The sequence below is a fragment of the Macrotis lagotis genome, chromosome 8 (assembly GCF_037893015.1).
Source record: "Macrotis lagotis isolate mMagLag1 chromosome 8, bilby.v1.9.chrom.fasta, whole genome shotgun sequence".
In the NCBI taxonomy this organism is placed as follows: Eukaryota; Metazoa; Chordata; class Mammalia; order Peramelemorphia; family Peramelidae; genus Macrotis; species Macrotis lagotis.
This window is the reverse complement of record NC_133665.1, coordinates 152829419-152852480: the sequence shown is the minus strand read 5'-3', so window position 1 is coordinate 152852480 and position 23062 is coordinate 152829419. Positions and strand designations below refer to the sequence as shown.

At 34.7% G+C, this 23062-nt stretch overlaps 1 long non-coding RNA gene across 2 annotated transcripts in view; it reads left to right on the top strand.

Annotated features, from left to right (window-relative positions):
- Positions 1–21961, top strand: part of LOC141495000 (uncharacterized) — a 297108-nt gene extending 275147 nt beyond the window's left edge. For both annotated transcript variants that reach the window (XR_012470620.1, XR_012470621.1), the window contains 2 exons: positions 15076–15134; positions 21511–21961. This is a non-coding gene — a long non-coding RNA (uncharacterized LOC141495000). The remainder of the gene's footprint in view (positions 1–15075; positions 15135–21510) is intronic.
- Positions 21962–23062: the final 1101 nt, after the last annotated feature.

The window sequence follows — 23062 nt, the reverse complement described above, 5'->3', positions numbered from 1 at the left end:
TGAAATTCCTTTTATAATATCTGAGGGAGACAAAGATACTTTCAACTTAGTAAGAATGCTGCTCCAACTTATTCATGCAACCTCCTACTGAGGGACATACACTCTCCTTCATGAGGAAGTAAAAAAAAAATCACAGATAACCTTGTGAATGTGGATTAATTCACTGGTCTTGAAATATTACTTCTTTTATTCTCTTTTAGCTTATTCCCTTGCCTCCATGTAAAGTAGTAGCTTTTGTACTTGCCAAACACTGTAAAATTGTGGCCACACAATAATCCCAAAGACCAGACCATATTAAAATATACATTTTGACAAGTCATCATTATTTTACTACCCCTTACCCCCCCAAAAAAAGGAAAAGAACTCTGCTTTATATTCTTCACACTCACATTTAACTGAAAAATCAAGAATTCTTAAAGTTATCATTTTCTTTCTCTCAAGTGCCATCAAAACTATTACTGGGCTTTAAAAGGAAAACAAAAAAGGGGAGAGAGAAAAGCTTCTTATGTCCTACAGATGGTAATGGCAAAGGATATTTGACCAAGTTCCCAAGTGTAATGGTGAGAAATGAATCTCTTCCCATGAAGCCAGACTGCCTGGAAGCCTTTAGGAATTGACTGGCTCCATTGAACTGGGGTGTTCTATTAGCCTTAATGACTCTGCAAAAAATAAATGCAAACTCTCTAACTGTTGTTGGATCTGTGAATTGGTCCAGTCTTTCTGGAAAATAATTTACCATCAAATTAAAATCCACTGAATCTTTAAAGTCTAGAGATCTCAGCACTAGGTTTGAATTTGAAGCAAAGGAGTTCAAATTGCAAGATATAATGCCAATATAATGAACAATATTCAAAAATATAATTTAAGATGAGATGTTCATAATAGCACCTATGTGTGTGTGAATGTGTGCTTGTGTGTATGTGTGTGAAAAAGAGATATGGAGGAGAGGGGGAGGGAGGGAAGTAGGGATAAGAAATAAAGAAGACCCTCATATATTGAGAAATTTATGAATGGAGTTACATACTGTGAAATATTTATCATATGTAATTTGAAATGAACAATTAAGAGAAATTGGGGGGGAAATGAAAGAGAAATGATTAACAATGAAATAATAGCACTAGAGAAATACTATACAGTGACCATAATAGTGTAAATAAAAATAACACTAAATTGGAAAAAGCACTAGATTTGAAATCCAAAAAACTTGGATTTGAATCTTTCTTCAGCCAGTAACTATCTGGGTGACTCTGAGAAAACCACTTATGCTTTCTTGTTCTTAGCTGCCTCTTCTATACAATGACGTTACTGAACTTAGTGACCTCTGTAGTTTCTTTCAGAGCAATAGTGATATGATCCTTTCATCCCTACCACCTGGTAAATATACTGGCCAGTCCTGGCCCTGAAAAATAGATGAACAAATACACTTCCTTGGTTTTTTCAGAGAAATGGGGAAAGGAAGGCAACCGAATGTTGTAGACACAATCAGAGGACGTTACTTTGTCCTTGTTTTCTTCATCATATGGAAAGGTACAAGTACACATGGGGGGTAAACCTAGACATGATTGTAGTGTAAAAACTAAAAACATAAATAAAATACAAAATTCGTAAAAAGAATTATTAGTAATTGTTCTTAAAGAGCTTCAAAAAACTCACAAAGAATGTATGTAAGTCATTTTCAAAACTGGTAACTAGATAAAGGGCATGCATGTAAAAGAAATAGCAAGTGAATTTTTATAGCTTGTCACATATGTGTCACATTAATCTATTCTATTATGTAAAAATTTTGTGTAACATATGACTCAAACATGTAAAATGACAGATTGGCATTTTATCTGTGCAACACCCCTCAATACCCTGGAAATGGTGAAGACCAATACTAATTGAAACAGGGAGTGAGGTTGGGATAAGATTTTGGAATGAGTTAAAATTTTAATATTTACACTGTTTTATTAATGGGAAAAGGAATCTGAGATGTATTCAAACCTAATATATTTTCCTCAATGGAAAATACATTATTATCAAAATAAGAGAGAGAGAGAGAGAGAGAGAGAGAGAGAGAGAGAGAGAGAGAGAGACAGACAGACAGACAGACAGACAGAGAGACAGAGAGACAGAATGAGAGAATGAGAACACAAACAACTATTAATCATAACCAGCTTCTTCCTTGGTGAGGTTCTATTCTCTTTGTGCTAGTCAAGATGGAAAGATGAATTCACAAATATAGTCACTTGTAAGTATTCTTCACTAAATTACCAAGACATCCATGAGCAACATTATTTCTTGCCATGTCTTGATGTAAATGATTCTTGTCAAAAATACAATTTCATGGATTCTTAAGATTCTAAGTACCTTATGGACAGGGATTGTTCCTTACACCTCACAATTAGTCACCATTCATTTTTCTTATATGCACACTTTTTGGCACAAAAAAAAAGCTTCTTAAGAAACATTTTTAATTGACTTGGAATCTCTTTGACAAGAAAATAAAATCACAGGTCTGGAAGGAGTTTTGAGGAAATGATCTCCTCTAAGTCTCTTGACTTTAAACAGATGTTGTTATTAAAATTTATTGGTGAAAATATCTAGAGCAGTAAACTTAGTCCATCTTTAATATCCTATTTCAATCTGTTTGGGTGAAGAGATTTTTCTCTACTGTTTACCCTAAATCTTGGTGTCATATTAAGATTCTTGATCTGATTTCATTGGGAGCAAAATCTACTACCCCATCCCTGAAATCTATTTCCAAAGATTCAGCTGAAAGAATGCTTCTCAGACTGAAGTGTACTCAGATTCTCCTCAGCTAGAAATTTTTCCATCCATTAACCTCAAAGAGCACTTCTCTAATGTGATTCAGTAAAAAGAACAACTTTAGAGTCAAATATCCTGGATTCAAATTTTATCTCTGATATTAACTACTTGCATGATCTTGGGCAACTTTATTGGATCTCTTTATTGGACAACATGCAAAATAAAAGCCCTGGATGAGATACTTCGAGGGGGTATAGATTTATCATTATCTTATTCTGCTCTCGGCATTTTGTTAAGTAACTACTTTAAAATATGCTCTACAGTTCTTAGAATTCTATATGTTTCATGGCTTTTTTCTTCTCAAATTATTGCAGATTTACTTTTTCATGTACATTTTCTATCAGTCCTACCACACACACATACACATATATACATGCTCATAAAGTAAGGTCTCTAGTGCAACATGTATTTCATTTTTGTTTTTGTTTCCAATTTCTGGCATAGTGCCTTACACACAAAAGTCCTTAATAGATATCCATCAACTGGAACTTTACTCTTTGTTCAATTAATGTAGGTAAAATTGCTTATTGATCATTTTATTTCCCCTTCATTATCATCATCATCATCATCATCAGAATGAAAATAAGTATAACAATAACAATAGTTCATATATCTAAAATAAGGTTTGAAAAAATGATTTACTTACATTATCTTATTTGTTCCTTACCACAACTCTGTGATATATATTTTTATTCTCATTCTACTAATGAGCAAGATGAGGATCAGAGGGTTTAAATACCTTGCCTAAGCTCACAAAGTCAATAAATTACCAAAACATAATTGAAACTGAAATAGTAATAATTCTCAAATTTAGTATTTTGGGTTATTTTTTATTTTTTTTTGCAAAGCAATAGGTTAAAGTGGCTTGCCCAGTATCATACAATTAGGTAATTATTAAGTGTCTTAGGTCACATTTGAACTCAGGTCCTCCTGACTCTAGGGCCAGTGTTCTATCTACTTCACCATGTAACTGCCCCCAAATTTGTCATTTCCTATAGTATGATGCACTTGATCTCACACAGGACTCTTCACAAACATTGATTCCTCACAAAAATGGAATATCATTATTGTGATTCCACCTTCCCTAAACACAATCCCTACTTGAGTCCAACAAAAGTTTGAGAGCCATGTAATTGAATAATCCATCACCCTGTATGACCAGACCTGGTTATAAACTACTCTGAAGGCCACTGTGTTTGCTGTTTGCCGCCATAGCCAGTACTCAAAGACATTCAAATTTGATAGTGCAGGAATCCTTCCGGAAGACAAAGCTATCTTCATTGGGGAGGTAAGGAAAGAAGCATGGTGGGAATAAGCAATATATAACATCTGCCAGAGATTATACTAAATACTTTTTTTTGTTATTTTATAATTATTATCTCATTTGGTTTTGTTTTTTATTATTTTTATAACTATTATCCCATATGATCCTCACAGAAACCCTGTGTGGTAAGTGTTGTTCTTAGCCACATTTTACAATTAAGGAAACTCAATTGTAAACAAAGGTTAGGGTACTTACCTAGAGTCACATAGACAATATGTGTCTGAGACTGTATTTGAACTACCCATGAGACCCTGGGATAGGACTTCCTTGGAACATTCTATTCACATAAGAGATTGAATCTATAGAATAGATTTAACTGTTTTAGTGGATTTTGAGCTAAAATACCCTTAATGCTTATATTACTTTCTTGACATCCTGCAAGTTCTTCTAGGATCAAATGTAAAATATTTTCTTTGGAATTTGAAGGGCTACAAATCTTGCTCATTCCTGTCTTTTCTAGATGTTTATACTTAAGTCCTCTCCATGTACTCTACAATCCAATGACCATTGTCTTCTTGGTCTTCTTTGTTCAAGATACTCCATCTCCCAAGTCTAGAGTCTTGTTTCTGGTTTTCCTCGATGTGTATAAAACATTCCCCTTTCCCATTGTCTTGACTTGCCTTATTTCCTTCAAGACTCAATTCAAATGCTACCTTCTAAAACAAATAAACAAGCAAAAACTCCATTCCTAGGTCCATTCCTTCCTGCTTCTCCAAAAACTATCTTTCATCTAAGATTATCTATTTATATTTACATATAGGGTCATAGCTGTTCACATGTTGTCTTCCCCATTCAACTTGAAACTCCCTAATTAATATAAGTTCCTTAAGGGTTTATAGCATGTTTGTGTCTTTACTAATGAACAACCTGGTGTCTGGCACATAGTAAAGTTTTTAGTAGATATTTTCAGTCTTTATGATTTTTTTTTGACTTAGACTTGGATTGAGTCTTCATATGTGTAATTTCTCTAATATCTCCCTGAGACTGCCTGTGTGGTGATACATCTCTTCATGTTCAATGAATAAGTTTTCCTAATTTTATTGTAACAGAGAACAGAAACAAAAACATTTCAGAGGCTCCTAAATTAGACCTATAATCACTCAAAAGAATTCAGCCTCACTATTCACAGAGAAAAAAAAGGAAAGAAGTAGAAAAATTCCTATTCACACAATAACACACAGATGGATGGTCTATTGGTATACATGTTTTGGACAAAACATGCAACAAAAAAGGAAATGAACTTAACCCTAAATGCAATAAAGCAGGAGACTATAACTATGACCTATGGGGCAAATCTAGGACACCACCTGTTTTTGTCTGGCATGAAAGTTAAAAATAATTAGTAAAAAGAAAAAAAGCATCCATAGCTGACAAATCAAACAGTACACAATATAGGCTCAATTAGGCCCATGGCTGTACTTTGTGAGCACCAAAAATAGAAGGTGGATAAGGCGCTAAATTGCCTGTGGGAAATTTAGTATGTAGAGGACTTTCTAAACTTTAATAAATGCTAACCAGTTAATGGTCTCAATCTTCCCCTGAAACAAAGGCTCTTCAATCTCATTATTCATCTGGATGTTTTATTTATTTTTTTATTTTTAATTTTTTAGGTTTTTTTCTAGGCAATGGGGTTAAGTTGCTTGCCCAAGGCCACACATCTAGGTAATTATTAAGTGTCTGAGACTGGATTTGAACCCAGGTACTCCTGACTCCAGGGCCGGTGCTCTATCCACTGCGCCACCTAGCCGCCTCTGGATGTTTTATTTTTGTGATCCATGGAATACTACAAAACATGAACTTAAAGAGGTAGATAATTTAAAATGCTACATATTTTACTTTATGATTTTAACAATACTATTTTAAGAAGGACCAATGGGTTTCATCAGCCCAAGAAAGGAGGCTCTGATTAAAGACCTAGGGGTCATATGAGATGGTAGATCTGTTAGGTTATCCCAATATTCTAAACCAGTTTATAAAACTGATCATTGAACTCTATAGAAATGTGAGTTAAAACCCTTAAAGCAAATGGAGATATTTTTACGATCTTTTCATGATTCTATGAATAAAATTGAAAGTCAAGGTATAAGGGAAAAGAAAATTGTTGACAAGAAGGAATCCCAATATATTCTCCATAAGGAATTCCACAGAGATATAGAAATAACAACAAAAATGGCTGTGAGATATCAAGGTAGCAAAAGAAGGGGAAGAAGAAGAATGTAGATTTATATAATATTCAGGTTTCCTAAATATTTTATGTAAACTAACATATTTGAGCCTTGTGAGATTTTTGTAAATATTACAAATATTTTTCTCTCCATTCTACAGATGAGAAAACTGAGAGGTTAAATTAATTTTCCCATTTCATCAATCTATTCTGTGACAAAATCTGGGTTTTTATCCGAATCTCCTAGATGCCAAGTCTTTCACAGAACCCACATGTCCCAAATGTTTTTCTTGAAAAGTCATGAGACCTAGAAGATGGCCACCAGTTTGATGAGCAGGTCCCCAGAGAGGAATTCTAGGAAAATATAGACAAGATTCACAGAGAATGAGAAGGCAAGGATGACTTGCAATTGCCTTTGGATGAAGAACCTGCATCAAAAAGATCATGGATCCATAAAAAAAAAATACAAAAATTTAGTGAAGTTCTGAGTCCAATTTCCTTCATCTTTAATAGTTTTAATTCTTAGCTATTGAGTTCTCTCTCTTATCCTATTTCCACATTGTTTTTCTTAATTAAATCCCTGGGGGAAAAAGATTTCTATCAGTCAGTATTCATCCTGGCCCATATGCAATTCTATCATCCTGTTTCTCTCCTAGCTACCAATTTAATATGAAATGGTTTGCCAAGTCAAACCCTTCAAGTTGACAATGATTCCAAAGGAGAGATGGCTTCTTCCATGACATATTGCCATTTTTTTCTGGGAGAATAACTCTTCTATTATTTTAAATTGACATTTTTATGGTTGAGGGCAATAAATACACATTTTCCCCTACAGTAATGATATTTTTTTCCCTTCTGTTTTGTGAAGACTGCAGGGACTCTTGTTATCAAGAGATTGGTGCTCATTGTGTCAAGGAAAAGTCCTAAGGAAGTAATTATCTCTTAATAACTTTGAAATCTATTCTGTGTTGTATGGTGTTATATTTTATTTATGTAGAACAGAGATAGCATATTAGCAATCTCAGTGGTTGCTATTATTCATTGCATTAATGATAACAGATTATCAAATGACCATTTGTTTGATTGTAACTTGACAACTGAATTAGGAAACATGCTATTTTACATTGGGGGGGGGGAAGCATTTAGATGTAAACTCTTGCCTCATATTGGTTCAATAACCCTTGTTGTTAATGCCAAATTATGTCAAGCAAAGCTAATGGGAATTCTAGAAATAAACATGGATAATTTAATGTCTACATGACCTTTACCTTCTGACAGGAAATTCAGTTAGATTTCAACTACCTGTGAAGGTGATAAAAATATCCATATGAAAGAGCTGGCTGTACTGTAACTGAAAATATAATCTTATGACTTTGCAAAATTAGAAATAGTTGTTGGCCAGAGCAGAGGATCAGTAGAGTAAAAAGTGAAGGGAGTGAATACAGAGATCATTAAAATCAATGACCTTTTTGAATATATTGATTTATTGAAGACTCTCACCTTTTTAATGTTGCCCTTCATATTCAAAGAAGATACTATGTGGTTACTCACATAGACAGACTAAAATCATTGATAGGCAGTATCCCGTAATGAGGCACCTGAATGGGAATGTATTATAAAGAAAATTAATTTTTTCCCCATAAAAGCAGACATTCTCTCTTAGAGGCAGAGAATCTGTCCACCTTGAAAATGTAAAGAGACCTTTATTTCCTCCCTCTCCAATCTAACCATTAATGTAGCTGTAAGATTTGGACCAACTACAGATGTCACATCTGGCTTTTTAAACATTTTCATTAGGAGCATCTAGTAGTTAATAAGCCTTTACACTTGGGAAGGGATTTGTTTGTTTGTTTGCTTTCTTTTGTCCTGAGCAAGTAAGAAATGTACCTCATGTTTCAAGTTTAGGAACTGGCAAACCCTGGCAATCTATTTTTGTATTACTCATTGTTAGGTGTATGCTTTTTGGATACATACATACAGTCATATCAGTCAACATTTATATAATTCTTTAAGCTTTGTGGAGCATTTTTCTTTTATCCTCAAAACAATACCAGATGCAGATGTTTTTATTATCCTTATTTTGCAAATGAAAACACTGAGGCAGACATTAGATGCCCGGGGTCACCTGGATAGCAATCATCTGAGATTATATTCGAATTCATCTTTCTGACTCCAAGTTCAATGCTTAAGTCAATGGATATAAGAACTGTCAAAGAAGAATATGGAATTACAAACAAAATGTTTCAAAACAATGTGGGCTCATTGACACAAGAATTCCAATGCAGAGCCTCAAAAGAGATTAAGGAAAGAGCCTATATGGCCACACCTTATTCTAGGATCTTTTCTGTGGTTAAAAAACAAAGAAACAAATAAGCAAAACACAAAAGACTGGAAACTAAGGGCATGTCAATCAATTGGAAATGACAGAACAAATTGTGGCATATGAATATGGTAGAATATTATTATGCTATCTGAAATGAGGAAATAGATGATTTCAAAGAGACCTGAAAAACTTTGTATGAAGTGATACATAGTGAAGTTAGAACCTGAAAAGTAATTATATGCTAAGGTCAGTGTATACAAAATGAATTATTTTGAAGACTGTTTTAAATCAAGGAAGAATGAAATAAGGATGATAATGTATATAATAACAACAGTGTAAAGAAAAATAGCATTAAAGGTTATTTTAAAAAACTATATAATCTGTGTAATGACCATGATTCCAGAGGCATGCTGCCTACTCTTTGAGAGAAAGGTGATGAATTCAAGGTTCAGAATTATGTACAACTGAAAATTATTGAATATCAACAAAAATGTCTTGAAGGAGATTTGTTTTTCTTTTATTTCAGGATGAGTTAAAGGAGAAAGAAAATAGATTTCTATTTGTTCTAAGAAACAAAACTCCATAAACCACATCTATGTGAACTCACATACAAATAAATAAATAAATATATATATATATATATATTTATATAATATATATATATACCCACATATATATATATATACAAACATATATACACAAAGACATATATTTACATTTGTATATATATATAAATTAATAAAGTTTCTTAGTATTTTGAATAGATTCAAAATTTCAAATACATGGCAGGATATGAAACTCAAAGATGAAACTCAAACAGATTAACTAGACATGGTTTGACAGTGATCTCTATCTTTCCAGGGAGAACCCACAGCACTGAGATGACAAACCTATTGGAGTACTCCAGAAATTTAAGATACATCTTAGAATTCACTGACTTTTGAGTTTTTGCTATTATGATAGGAAATTAGGAAATCATTTTCTATTGATACAATATATTATTCCATCTCTTGTACTAAAGGTGTCAAAGTAGTCAAGCCATTTTCTAGAGAAGTGGATAAAAATCCATACACTTTCTTAAGAGTTTTTGCTCACATTTCTAAGAGTATTATTTAATAAATATATGGACTATAATAATTCTGTAGGGTACTTTGTGCAATTATTACTTGATCCCTTTTACAGAGAGGTAATTGAGGTCCACTGAGAATAAGCAACTTGCCCATGCAAAACCACATATTAACATATATGGCAGCCCTGGAACTTGAACACAAGCTTTGGATTCTGAGTATATATATATATATATATATATATATATATATATATATATATATATATATTTCTCCTATATCATATAAGTTTTCACCATTAAGATACTGGCAATCTGTCCCTTGACATTTTATTATAAATTAAACACCATGACATTTTAAATGAAATTTTGGAAATATATAGACATGCATTTTCTCCTATTCAAACAAAAATCTTTAGTTCTAAAATTAGCAGATGTCTTCATATGATCCTTGTTGTCCTTTGAAATTCTTTGCTAAACTTCAGTCATACAAACTTGCAAAGTGGAGAAATGCAACTTTTTAAAAATATCCTGTACTTAGCTTTTGACCTCAGATCTAATTTCTGGAAATATTTTTTTTCTTAAGTTTAATAGGTTTGTTGATGATGTTGGTGGTGGTTATACAATAATGGAAACCCAGAATGAATATTTAAATGGTGGAACCATAAAGCACATTCTAGAATATCTAATCCAACTATCTCATTTTAAAGATGAAGAAACAGTACCAGAAATAGGAAGTCACTGACTATAGGTCACACTTGTTTGCTTTAATTTCCTTTAGATAATGTAGAAACTGGCACGAACAGAGGAGTTGAATATCACAGTAATACTTTGGCTTCTAGGAGCTAATATTTGCAAATATCATTGGAATGTATAGCATACATTGAGAGGCAAATGTTGACCTGGGAAAAATTATGAAATTTGGTTTCTGTATTCTCCATGTATGAGATGGATGTCTTTGCAAAACCTTATTATAATCAACATAATGTGCATGTCATGACATCATTCATTGATGTCATGGTCTTCTTTGATTACAAAAGAGAACAATAATTATACATTAATTTTACATTAAAATAATGTATTTTCCCCAATCTAGAATATCCAAAAGGACTTTGCTGTGCCCCATCTAAGCCTTTTCTCCCTGGACCTTCTTTCTCTAAATGCCCAAGTATTGCTTCCAAATTCAATTCAATCCCCACCATCACAAATTTTAGATAGCTGGAAAGAGCAATAGGTAGATATATACATACATGCATATATACATTTGTATATAATGTTTGTTTATGTATAATCATGCATGCATACATATATTTTATAGTGATTTATTTATTAATAGTCTCTTTATATTGTTTCTATTATCTCATTTGTCATTATTATCAAATTATCATTTGTTCTTACTATTATTGTTGTCATTATTAATAATAGCATTAATTTATACAGTGCCTGGTGGATTATAAGAGCACCTAACAGTTTTGTCATTTGATATACCAAAGGTGAAGCCAAAGTTATTATCTCTAAGTTTGCTGGTGAAATAACTTGGACCCGGAGACAGTTGCCTAAAGTCCCTTTCATCATTGTCTGAAGAGACATTTGAACCCAAGATTTCCTCAGTTCAAATCCAGCAGCCTGTCTATTGAGGTACATTGACCTCATCTGCTCTCTCTTGTCCAAGGTGATAGCTGTGAATTTCCTCAAGAGCTATCTGAAAATAATATCTTAAACCAAAGACATAATTTCCATGGTACGCATTTCATCATAATAAAAAGACAAAAGAGGAATCTTTTCCTGCCCTTAAAGTAGGGATCATAGATTTTTGTTTTTGTTATTTATTTGCTTCTGTTTGTTCATGTTTGCTAATTCCACTTTAGTTAATGAGAAAGGAAAGGAAGGGGGGGAGAGGAGAGTTGAGCTGAGTGAAAAGAGGTAAAAGGAAGAGAAAAAAGGAAAGGGGTGAAGAGGGGAAAGTAGAGGAGAGAAGGAAGGAAGGGAGGGAGGGAGGGAGGGAGGTAAACAGGAAGGCAAGAAGGAAATAAAGAAAGAGAGGAAGGAAAGAAGGAAGGAAGGAAGGAAGGCGGAGAGGGAGGGAAGGAAGGGAGAAGGCAGGCAGGAAGGGAGAAAGACAGCCAAGAAGAAAAGGAAGAAGGAAAGGAAGGAAGAAAGAAAGAAAGAGGAAGAGGAAGGAAGGGAAAGGAGGAAGACAGCCAGGAAGGAAACAAGGAAGGAATTGAGGGAGGGAGGAAGGGAGAAAAGAAGGAAAGAAAGTGAGAGGAAGGAAGGGAAGGAAATAAGAATTTATATTAGGAGAGACACTGTGCTAATCACTTGGACAAATATTTTCTCATTTAATCCTCCATTTTATAATGGAAGAAACTGAGACAGGTGACAGTTAAGTGACTTTCCCAGTTCACACAGCTGATAACTGTGGTCACATTTGATCTGAGGTCTTCCTGATACCAGGTCCATTGAATGGAGTTCAAATCCAACCTCAGATACTTAATAGATGTGTGATCACAGACAAGTCAGTTAATCTCTGTTTGAATCAGATTCCCTAAAATAGGAATAATAATAATACCTGCTCCCATAGTTGTTAGGAGAACTAAATTAAAATGATGTTTGTAAAGAACTTTGCAAACCTTAAAGTGTTAAATAAATGCTAATTATGATTGTGATGATTGATGATAATGATGAGGAGGAGGAGGACTGATGTGAGCATTTCTGGACTTACAGAAAGAATGACTTGGATGAGAATATAGGCTCATGTATGTACTAGATATGTAATTCTGAACATACCACTTAATACAATGGAGACTCCATTTTCTCAGTTAAATGAGGATAATAATGCTGGTTGTATGGTCCTCATAAGGTTGTGAGGAACACCAAAGAATATACTGTCTGTGAAGTGCTTGGAAAAATTGAAAAACATTGTAGAATTATCAATTATTGGTATTCTTTTGTCTTGTTTCATCGTCTAAAAACAGAAAGGGTTGCCAGCATGGCACAGAGTATTGGATTTTATGTCAGAACTGATGTATCAAAGCTCATCTTGTCCCCTACAATCTGTATAAGGTTAGGAAGGTCATCTGACTTCTTAGGCCTGATCTGTAAAATGAGGGGGTTGAATTAGATCACTTCTAACATTCTTTCCAATTCTATACCTGTGATCCTATGAATAATAATTAAATCACCTCAGGTCCCATTCTAGATCTGAAATGCTATGATTTTAAGTAATAAAAATCCAGTAATTGAATGGATAAAGCTATAGCAAATATTTTACTTTTTTTTTTTTTTTTTTTTTTTTTTTTACAAAAAGGAGGATGGTGTAGTAGAAAGAGGACCAGATTTAGGTCTGAACTTATTTTTTAAGTGACAAAATGTGAAAAAGCCTATTTTTTCATTTTAATTTCTTTACCTGTAGAATAGGGACGGTATTATTCTTGGGCCTTACTTTTCTCAATTTTGGAGAACAGCAAATAGCATGTCATAGGGAAACCCAAAAGGATTTTATATAATAACTATATGAATGTTAATTCATTGGTCTCCATACTTCTGGTGCTTTAGAATAATACCCATCCTTAATTCCTTTTATGCATCTATGTATAGCAATTTGATGATAGTCTTGAAAATAGTGCTGCAGACCATGGTAACCAGTTGTGTCTCTTAGCGTTGTTATTCTGTTTACCTTTGTTGTTATAGGCTAGAGTTGCAAATAGAGCTATAAATAGAAGATCTGGATGGAAATCAAAAGGCTGTCTTTGTGTTTGGGTAGTCCGGAAGGACTCTGTGCTTGTACTTGCCTTTCCAGGAAACTTGCAGGCGGGCATAGCTCATGGAAATCCAGAATCAAAAGGCTAAAAATCACTCCATATCTCTTTTCCTGAACTGGTGATTTACTTTTTGCTAAACAGAGTATACTATCTGATCTTTTCTTCAGAATCTCTCACCCATTTTTATTGGGAGTGGGAGTGGGGCATATGTCAGAACCATCATTCATTTTTGTTCATTTACTTAGAAATATAAAATATAAGTGTACAGGTGTATATGTGTCTGTGTCTTACGTGGATAAGCTTCTCATAATGATAATTATTTAAAAAAAATTGCTTGAGCTATGGCTCTGTGGATAATATTAATATTGACCTTGTGAGTTTGGGATTTGGGGTAGTGATGACTCAGTTATCTTACCTAAGAAGCAATCAGTTATTTACAAAAAAAGAAAAAGAAAATGATTTTGCATTTAGACATAGCTACAATAACACATATTTTTTCCCTAAGCAATTGTAGAAACTGTGGGTATGTAACAAAGACCTAGAATACTGTATTATGACTAGAGGCACTTATTTTTTGAATATGTTGCACATTGTATATGAAAGATTCTACCTCATATAGACACAAGAAAAATCTTATGTAGTTCAGTCAAAGGAGGAAAGAAAAAATCTTTCCAATATCTATTTCCTTGTTCAATTATACAAGTATTCTGAGAACTTGGAAATAAGTTATAATGCTATATTTCAGTGAGGTACGACTGCCTTGTTAAGCACATTTTAAAGTTTCATAGGTCTAGAAAGGATGATAAAGTTCCACAAAGTGTGACCCTGGCCTTGATCCATAATCATACTATATCACAGGACAGCTAGGTAGTGCAGAGGATAGAGTGCTAGATCTGGAGTCAGGGAGATTCATCTTCAGGAGTTCAAATCTGACCTCAGACACTCACTAGCTTTGTCAAGTCACTTATCTGTTTGCTTCAGTTCCTCATATATAAGATGAGCTGGAGAAGCTGACTAGCTAGGTGGAGCAGTGGATAGAGCACTGGACCTGGAGTCTGAAGGACCTGAATTCAAACTCCGGCCTCAGGCACTTAATAGTCACCTAGCTGTGCCACCTTAAGCAAGTTACTTAATGCCATTGCCTTGAAAAAAACAACAAACAAAAATGAACTGGAGAAGGAAATGGCAAGCCACTCCAGCATCTTTGCCAAGAAAACCCCAATTGGAGTCATGAAGCATCAAGAATGACTGAAACAACTGAAGGACAATAACGACAAATATCAGTATGTTAAAGTTAGAATAAACTAAAAGATTACCAGGTTTAACCCACTTGCTTTCCAGGTAACAAAACTGAGGTTTACAATGATTTTGATGACTGTGTTAAGGTTGCACCACTACTTGGTGAAGGAACTGGAACTAAAATAAAGGTCTTCATTCCATTTCTATTAGTTCTTAATGTACGACATCATGCTGAATTCATAAAAGCAGCTATTCTTATTGTGTCTTAATCTTTATGTAAAAATGCTTCTAATTATCTTCTCTCTCTCTCTCTCTCTCTCTCTCTCTCTCTCTCTCTCTCTCTCTCTCTCTCCCTCCCTCCCTCCCTCCCTCCCTCCCCCTTTCCAGGATTATCAGAAACAAATTCATTCCACAATATGCATCCAAAATATAGATCCTTGTGAAAGGTAAGCTTCCACCATAGGGGAAAGGTCCATTTGCTGCCTAAGATGAATATTTCTCAGTTACTGCAAGTATCTGCTCTTTGGAACTTTGCCTCAGAAACAGAAAGCCAAAAAATGAGTTTTCAAGGAATGTTAGGTGTTGCCACTGAGTGGGAGGTGGGAGAATAATATGAAATAGTATTTGAAACCATAAAATAGCAATGCCTTGTCCCCAGATCTCAATCCGTCCAATTTGGCTTCAGTGGTGAAAGAGATAATATGAATTTGGTAATTTTAAAAATAAATTGGTGTTTAGAAAGGGGATTTGGAGTTGAGAAATGATTCAACTCCCCACCTGATTTTAAAGCCCAGGGGATCTGAACAACTAGTCCAGTGTTGATGTCTGGATGATTGGGGCCAGCAAGACCCAGGCACAAAGGTTGGTTTAGTTGAGTTTGTTATTTTTTTATTTTTTGACAAGGGGGAGGGAAGGGGCAAGGATAAAGTGTGCAGTGACTTGGGTAATTCTGCAAAGTGACTCAAGGAAGTGCCCTTAAAAGACAGTGCCCTTATTCATGCTTTCCGTATGTCAGCAAAGAGCCATTTTTTTTCTTTTGATAAAAGATATAGACAGCTTAAAAAGTGAGATGAGATTCTCTGCCCCTACGAGCAAGATAGATGAGGTGAAAGAGCTCTCTTGAATCTGCCTAGCCATTCAAAGAAAATATGCTACCCACTTGAAAAACTTGCCCTTTATGAGCACACACACATTGAAAAGCTGGGTCATTTCTAAACATACTGGGAACTATGAGCTGGCCATTGAAAGTAGTCTAAGCAAGAAAGGTATTTTATTATCATCAGTGAGATTTATGATATGGGTAAATGGGATGGCATGATTTTAAGCCTCAATTAAGTTATTGATTATAACATCTCTGTAATAAATCAGAAAAAAATCCTTATTTAATGTTCACTGACTTCAGATACTTTATGTGCCGCTATTTCTGCAAAGAGTAGATCTTTTTAATGAATGTTTAAAAGGGATTATTGTTCCTTAGACAATATCCATTTATCCATAACTGTCCAAGGAAACCAACTTCTTAGACCTCCTAAGTCTAATCAGATGCTAAAGACAAAGAAGAATTTGCTAATTATGTTTTTAAGCAGGATTAAAATTAAAAGAGACACATGAGGAGGCAATTGGAGGGAGACTGAAAAAAAGAGATAAGAATTTGATATGGGATTTCAATTGTAGAAGAAGCTGGATGGTGAGGGAACCACATTCATCAATTTTTGTTGACCTCTTCTTTGTAATTTATAATCTTAGCCTAGACTCTGGAGTCTAGAAAACTGAGAAGAAATGACTTTTCCAGGCCCCCACAGGCAAGCACAGGATTGGCAATCCATTCTAGTAGAAGAGAACTAGAAGTGAGCATAAGTCATGAATTTAATTTGAGGAAGGAAGGAGGAAAGGGAGAATCATAATTTATATTTTAATTCTTCCCAATGTTATGTTATTTAATGTTATTTTACAATATGGTTTTGAATTGTACTATGTATTTTTTGGTTTGCATTGAACTTCTGTTCATTTTTCTTTTCCTTTTTTTTTAAGGTTTTTTGCAAGGCAAACAGGGTTAAATGGCTTGCCCAAGGCCACACAGCTAGGCAATCACTAAGTGTCTGAGACCGAACTTGAACCCAGGTACTCCTGACTCCAGGGCCGGTGCTTTATCCACTACACCACCTAGCCACCCTGCTTTTACTTTTAATAATTTTAATTATCCATTATATGTTTGCACAGTGGATAAAGTGCTAGCCAGAGTCAGGAAGATGAATTCAAATCTGGGCCTCAGACACTTAATAGCTTTATGAACCTGGAAAAGTCATTCAACCTCTGTATGTTTCAGATTCCTCAACTGTAGAATGGGGACAATTTTAGCACTTTCCTCTCAGAGTTGTTGGAAGGATCAAACATGATATTTGTAAATCTCTTAGCAGAGTTCCTGGCTTATAATAGACATTTAATTAATGTTTGACTCCTCTGCACCTTAGTTAGATATGTCATTAAGTGGCATAAAGTATAATTCCCAATTTTCCCTTTCTCCTTTAACTTCTTCAACATAAACTTAGAATTTCTGCTTACCTTCAGCTCTCTTCTCCTACTAGAAGAGCTGAGAAATTCCAAGATTGATAACTAAAGGGCAAGAAATCTCTACATAATGGTACTACTTCTAACATAAACTAAAAAATAACTACAGAATCCAGTACAAATAATAGTGTTTTTCTGGAAGTGAGCAGAATAGTTCTATCTCATAGAGCAGAGAGATTTTAAAGCCAGGGTCCTAGGTTCTCTATCTCTATGCACCATTTAGCTTTTCTTGGTTTCTTGGGCACATACTATACTTCATCTGATTCCTTCAAGGAAAAAAGTTATCCCATTTTTGTCCTTTTCTACTTTGTAAAGAATATTTTGTATAACCCATAGCTTGTATAGTCTGTAGGTATCTTTCCAATTAGAATCCTAAAGAGCTCTCTATACTCTTTAGGACCCAGACTATTTCTTGGTTCTTAATTGATTTATTGATTGATGTGCCTCTCAATAAAGGAAAAATAGGTTAAAATCTCAATATGGCTCAATGTAAAACCACCTCATTCAACTCATTACCACTTTCCTTTCAACATCTTCCAAGTCCTGGTTTCCCGAAGAACCAGATTTGTTACTAGCACTACATGTACAGATTATATCTACCCTTTACATTTTTAGTAACTCAAGTGTCCCAAGGTCTGCTTCTCTCTCTCACACACAATCCAAAAAGAAAGAATATCTGGGTTTTCTGCTCGTGCCCTCTAATGGGTTTAATTAATTCCTTTTGGAAGTTTTGATCCAGGAGGGTAGACTTAATGAAAAAACAAAACAAACCATGATTTCAGTGTTTCTTTGGTCAGCAAATTTGTTGTTTCTAAGCCAATGTAGTGGTACCTATACTATAACATTATCAGTAACTTGATTGAGAGATTGCATTCTGTTGGTTATTTGATCCCTTTGTGTCCACAGATGAGGTCTATAATAAAACTTTAAGCTATTGTAACTAAATCTGGGTTAAAATTAGGCAATCTGTACATGTTTTTCTAAACTGTAAATAATACATCACCATTAACTAACTGGTAAAATTAAATCATTTGAGCGACCATATTTGCAATAGGAGGAAGGCTTAAGCTTATTGAGTAGACCCCCCCCATGACAAAATTCCAGGAGGTCATGCATTAGGGTGACATAGAATTGGTAGAAAAAGATGAGGTATCAGATGGATACCTCTACTTAGATCTGAGGTCCTTTGAAACGCCAACAAAAATCGGAGTCAGCTTGACCATGTGGATAAAATGCTCAGCTTGGATACTAGTTTCAAACTTTCTTTGTACAATATCTGTGTGGCCCTGGACCATAAAGTAACATCTCTGTGCTTTTTAATAATTCCTCAGAATTGAGTTCTTAAATCATACATAATTATGGCCTGAAGGTTGAGCTGTGCCTTTGAGTTGGCAGTGTGACTTTCCATCCTGTGATTTCACGCAAACTAATGAAATCACAAATCTTTCCAGCAGAAGGCACAGAGAATAGAATTCAGGCCCTCTGGTCAGGAAGGACTAAGTTCAACTCTTGTATCAGAAACTTACTGGCTAGGTGACCCTCTGTAATTCCTTTACTCTCTCTTTGTCACAATTTCCACCTCTGAAAACTAAGGATAATAATAACACCTACGTAAAAGGTATTGCAAGACTCAAATGGCTTAACATATAAAAAGTGCTTTGTAAAACTTATTAAAATATATAGGTGTGATCTCTTATTATTCTGTGCACATGAACCCCGCCCTCACCTATTTTTGTTCCTTCTTTGGCCATTAAAACCATTCTTTGGAGATTAAAATTGAATGGGCACAGGCTAAATACACTGTAGCATTGAGATCATTTTGGAGAGTTATAACTGCAGTTGAGGAAATAGAAATTTTTTTCTTTTCCATTTTTATCTATTTGTTAAGTTTCAGGAACACAGTAGTAGCTTAACAAATGCTGACATTTTTGGTATTTATTCTGTAGGTTAATTTTCTGTATAGTTACACTCTTATAATTTTTTAAATGATTGAATTACATTGTTTGGGAATCATGAAAGGCACTGTGGTGCAGGAAAGGGTATTAGACCAGGGGTCTTGATTGCTAGTCCTGGCTCCTTCACTGAATGGTTGTGTGACTTTGAACACTTCCCTTTAACTCTCTGGGCTCCAGTGGCCTCATGAATAAAATGAGTGGGGTAGACTAGCTCTCCACTTCCAGCTCAAAGATTTCAAGTTAACCATACATATTTTTATAGTGCTTTCAACTGTCTCAAAATACTCCGTCTCCTATCTCTCTTGATATTCTATGGCAAGATCTACTTATAGGAAAATGAAGAAGAGGATTCTACAGAATCCTACAATCCTAGAGTTGTTAAGATACTTAGAAGCCATCCAGGTTCATCTCCTGCTGAGTTCATATTGACAACAAATCTGGCAGTCATCCAGTCTCTGTTTGCAAACTCCCAAGGACAAGCAGAACACTGCTTCATGAGGGAACGTGTCAAGAAAATTACAATATTCTTTGGAAATTCTTTCTAGTTTTGAGCCCAACTGTGTCAGTCTATAATTTCTAATTATATGGATAGGACTTAGACCTATAATTTCACTGGGAACTCCATGGTGAAAGAGACTTCCTCAACAAATGTAGGGCAGCAATTTCTTCGCAACATAGAGACTTACTTTCCTGTGGCCTCCCCAAGGTTTGTGTCATAGGCAAGACTTGAATCCAGTCTTTCCTTCATGGGCAGTTAGGTGACACAATGGATAAAGCATGTGACTTGGACTCAGGAAGACCTGAACTGAAATTCTGTCTTATTTTTACTAGCTGTATGACCTTAGGCAAGTCACTTAACAGAAGTATCAAAAAGATTGAAATCGGTTTAATTACATTAAAAAAAAGACTTGTTGCTACCTACTATTTGCAGAAATGAAAAGATAAAACACTGTACCCTAGATTCAGTTTCCTCATCTGTAAAATAATTATAATATTAACACTCACCTCATAAGTTGTTTTGAGAAACAGATGAGATAATATAAATGCTGGCTATTGTTATTATTACAATTATTTTGAAAGGCACCTTCCAGTTCACCTGGTTTAGCCATTATTAAAGGTTTAAAAAAAAAGAACCCCACAACATTACACAAATTTGCTCTATTATTTTTGATGTTCTTTCAAATATTTCAATCATATTCCAGTTTTTCATGAACCATCATTTGTGTTTTCTTGACAAAGAAGGTATAATGCTTTGTCCTGAATGATTTTCCAACTCATTTTAGAGATGACTAAACTAAAGCCACTTAAGTGACTTGCCCAGGGTAACATGAGTAATAGTCTGAGGTCAGATTCGAACTCAGGAAGAGGAGTCATTTTGACTTAAGAACTGTTATCTTATCCACTGTGCCACAAGATAAGGTATTGGTTTAAATACTCATCATGAATAATAATCATTGATGATCTTACAAATAACCATTACTATAATTATTCCCTCAATATAATTAGATAAATTAGGGCTTATAACAATTTGACCAAACTAGACAAAAAAGTCATGTCACTTTTCCAGGAAATCAAACAAAAATCTAACTTCATAATCTGGCCAGTTTAAAATGTAGAAACCAGTACACACCAAATGGTACAGTAGTCTATATTTTTACCTTTAAATATAGTAGATGTTAACAAATGTCTTTGTAAGTAGAATTGAATAAATTTCAATTTTTTGTTTATTGCTGTTTAAAAATTGTCAGTATAAAACAGGATCAATGAAGTCCAACATCAGAAACAAAGTTCAAAAGAGAACAAAATCATAGGTTTAGACTTAGAAAAGAGCCTTTAGGTAATGTCATCCAGAAAGGAATATAGTTTGTAAGTCAAATATGACCAAATTTCTATTTTGTGTGGCCTGTGAGATAATATTTCAAAACATATTTTAAACAAAATTATTATGATGATTATGATTATTGTAATATTTTAAAAATCATTATTTATTCTATGCATGTACATATGGGCATATTTGACCCCAGTTAGTCAAATTGTCTAGTCCAATTCCCTTATTTTATATAGTTAAGGAATCTTGGACTTAAAAAAGGAAAAATGAATCTGGTGGCCAGTGACCAAATTGGACTTCAAGACTTTGATGCCAAATCAGATGCTCATTTGTTCACATCAGACATTCTAGAGATCAAGTCAACACTCATTCAATTTTGATCCATGTCTTAAGACCAGATATTGCTGTTAGTATCTGATCCTTTTATGGGTCACCAAGAAAAGTGATGGTTTGCTTTTTCCACTTCTTCAGGAACTGAAAGATCTCTCTGGGAAACAATAGCATAAGTCTCACACTGCAGAGGACAGTGGACCTGAGGACCTGGTGAATGTTACCCCCAAATTGCAAAATGGATTAAAATTTCAGTCAACTCTGAACTTCTCCCTAAAAACCAGATTTGAGTGAATCATTGATGAAAAGAAAGAGGAGGAAGGAGAAGAGCAGACAGAGATAAAATCAATTCTAAAAAGAAAAACAATGAGAAAAATAAATCCTTTTTATCAGAAGAGTGGAAACAGATTGGATCTCAGGCAACTGAGTAAATTTAAGGCAAGATTATATGCCTGGCCGCAGGAGGATGTAAATATATCCATGTTAGCAGGTAGAGAAAGGCCATGAGACTTCCCAGAAGAATGCCCTCCCCATTATGAGCTGTTTTGAAGTTTGTCAGACACTTGTCTCAAAGGTCAAGGACTTGACTGTGTCCTAGGGAAGTTATTGTGATGATTTTGGCCTTTCATCCACCTTTGAAATAAAAGATTGGAAATCAGATGAAAGAGACCTGAATCCTTGCTAGCAGAATAGGGCTTTTAAAGAAGAGCTGTAATTACAGCCATCTTCAAAGGAGGTAGAAGCAGGGTCTCTAGGAAGTACAAGATTAGCTTTGTGGGTAATAAGGGTGCCCAAGGTGTCTTCCCAGTGTGTTAAGGGCTTTGAAAGCCACGGATCAGGAGAGCAGGTGGTCGCATCCAGCTGTTGAATAATCCTCTTAACCTCATCTATACTCAACAGGGAACAAAAGTGGAAAGGGAGAAAAAAATCAAAACCAGTCACTGACAGCAATGAAACAAAAAGAACATAGCAAGTCCCCAGGGATCGCCACTTGAGGCAAATGTGTCCTGCTGTTAGTCATTTTTATTCATAAAATAACAAAGACAATTGTCATAGAGTTAGTATGTAAATGTAAAAATGTACAAAGTGTAAAGTAATGAGTTTATGGATTTGGAAATGCATTCATCTTCAAAGGCCCTCTAGGTCAACCTCTGCCATTTTAAAGATGGCAAAATTGAGTCCCAGAGCATTTAAATGCATTAGTATCACAGATCTAGAATTGGAAGGAATCTCCAAAGCTTTCTAAACAAAGCCCCTCATTTTATTTATGAAGAAACTAAAGTAGATCCAACGAGGTAAGTGACTTAATACAAGGGCATAGAGGTATGTTGCAGAGCCAAGATTCAAAACATAGTTTTCCCACTACAAATTCAGCATCCTTTCCATCATGCTACTATGAATCCAACATTTGTAAATGTGAAATTTGAAAAAAAAAAGCATAAACAACAGAAAGGAAGGAAGGAAAGAATTTGATCCTTGTCATCTTTAAGAACAGATGTTGCTGTGAGGATCTGAATCTTGAATGGGTAACTATGAAAAGCAATAGTTTGCTTTTTCTCCTTCCTCGGGAACTGAAAGGCCTCTCCGGAAAATAATACATAGATCTCATATTGCAAACACAGGGACTTGGAAAATGTAAACCAAATCACAAAATGTATTAAGATTTCACTCAAGGAAAGAAGGGAAAGAAAGT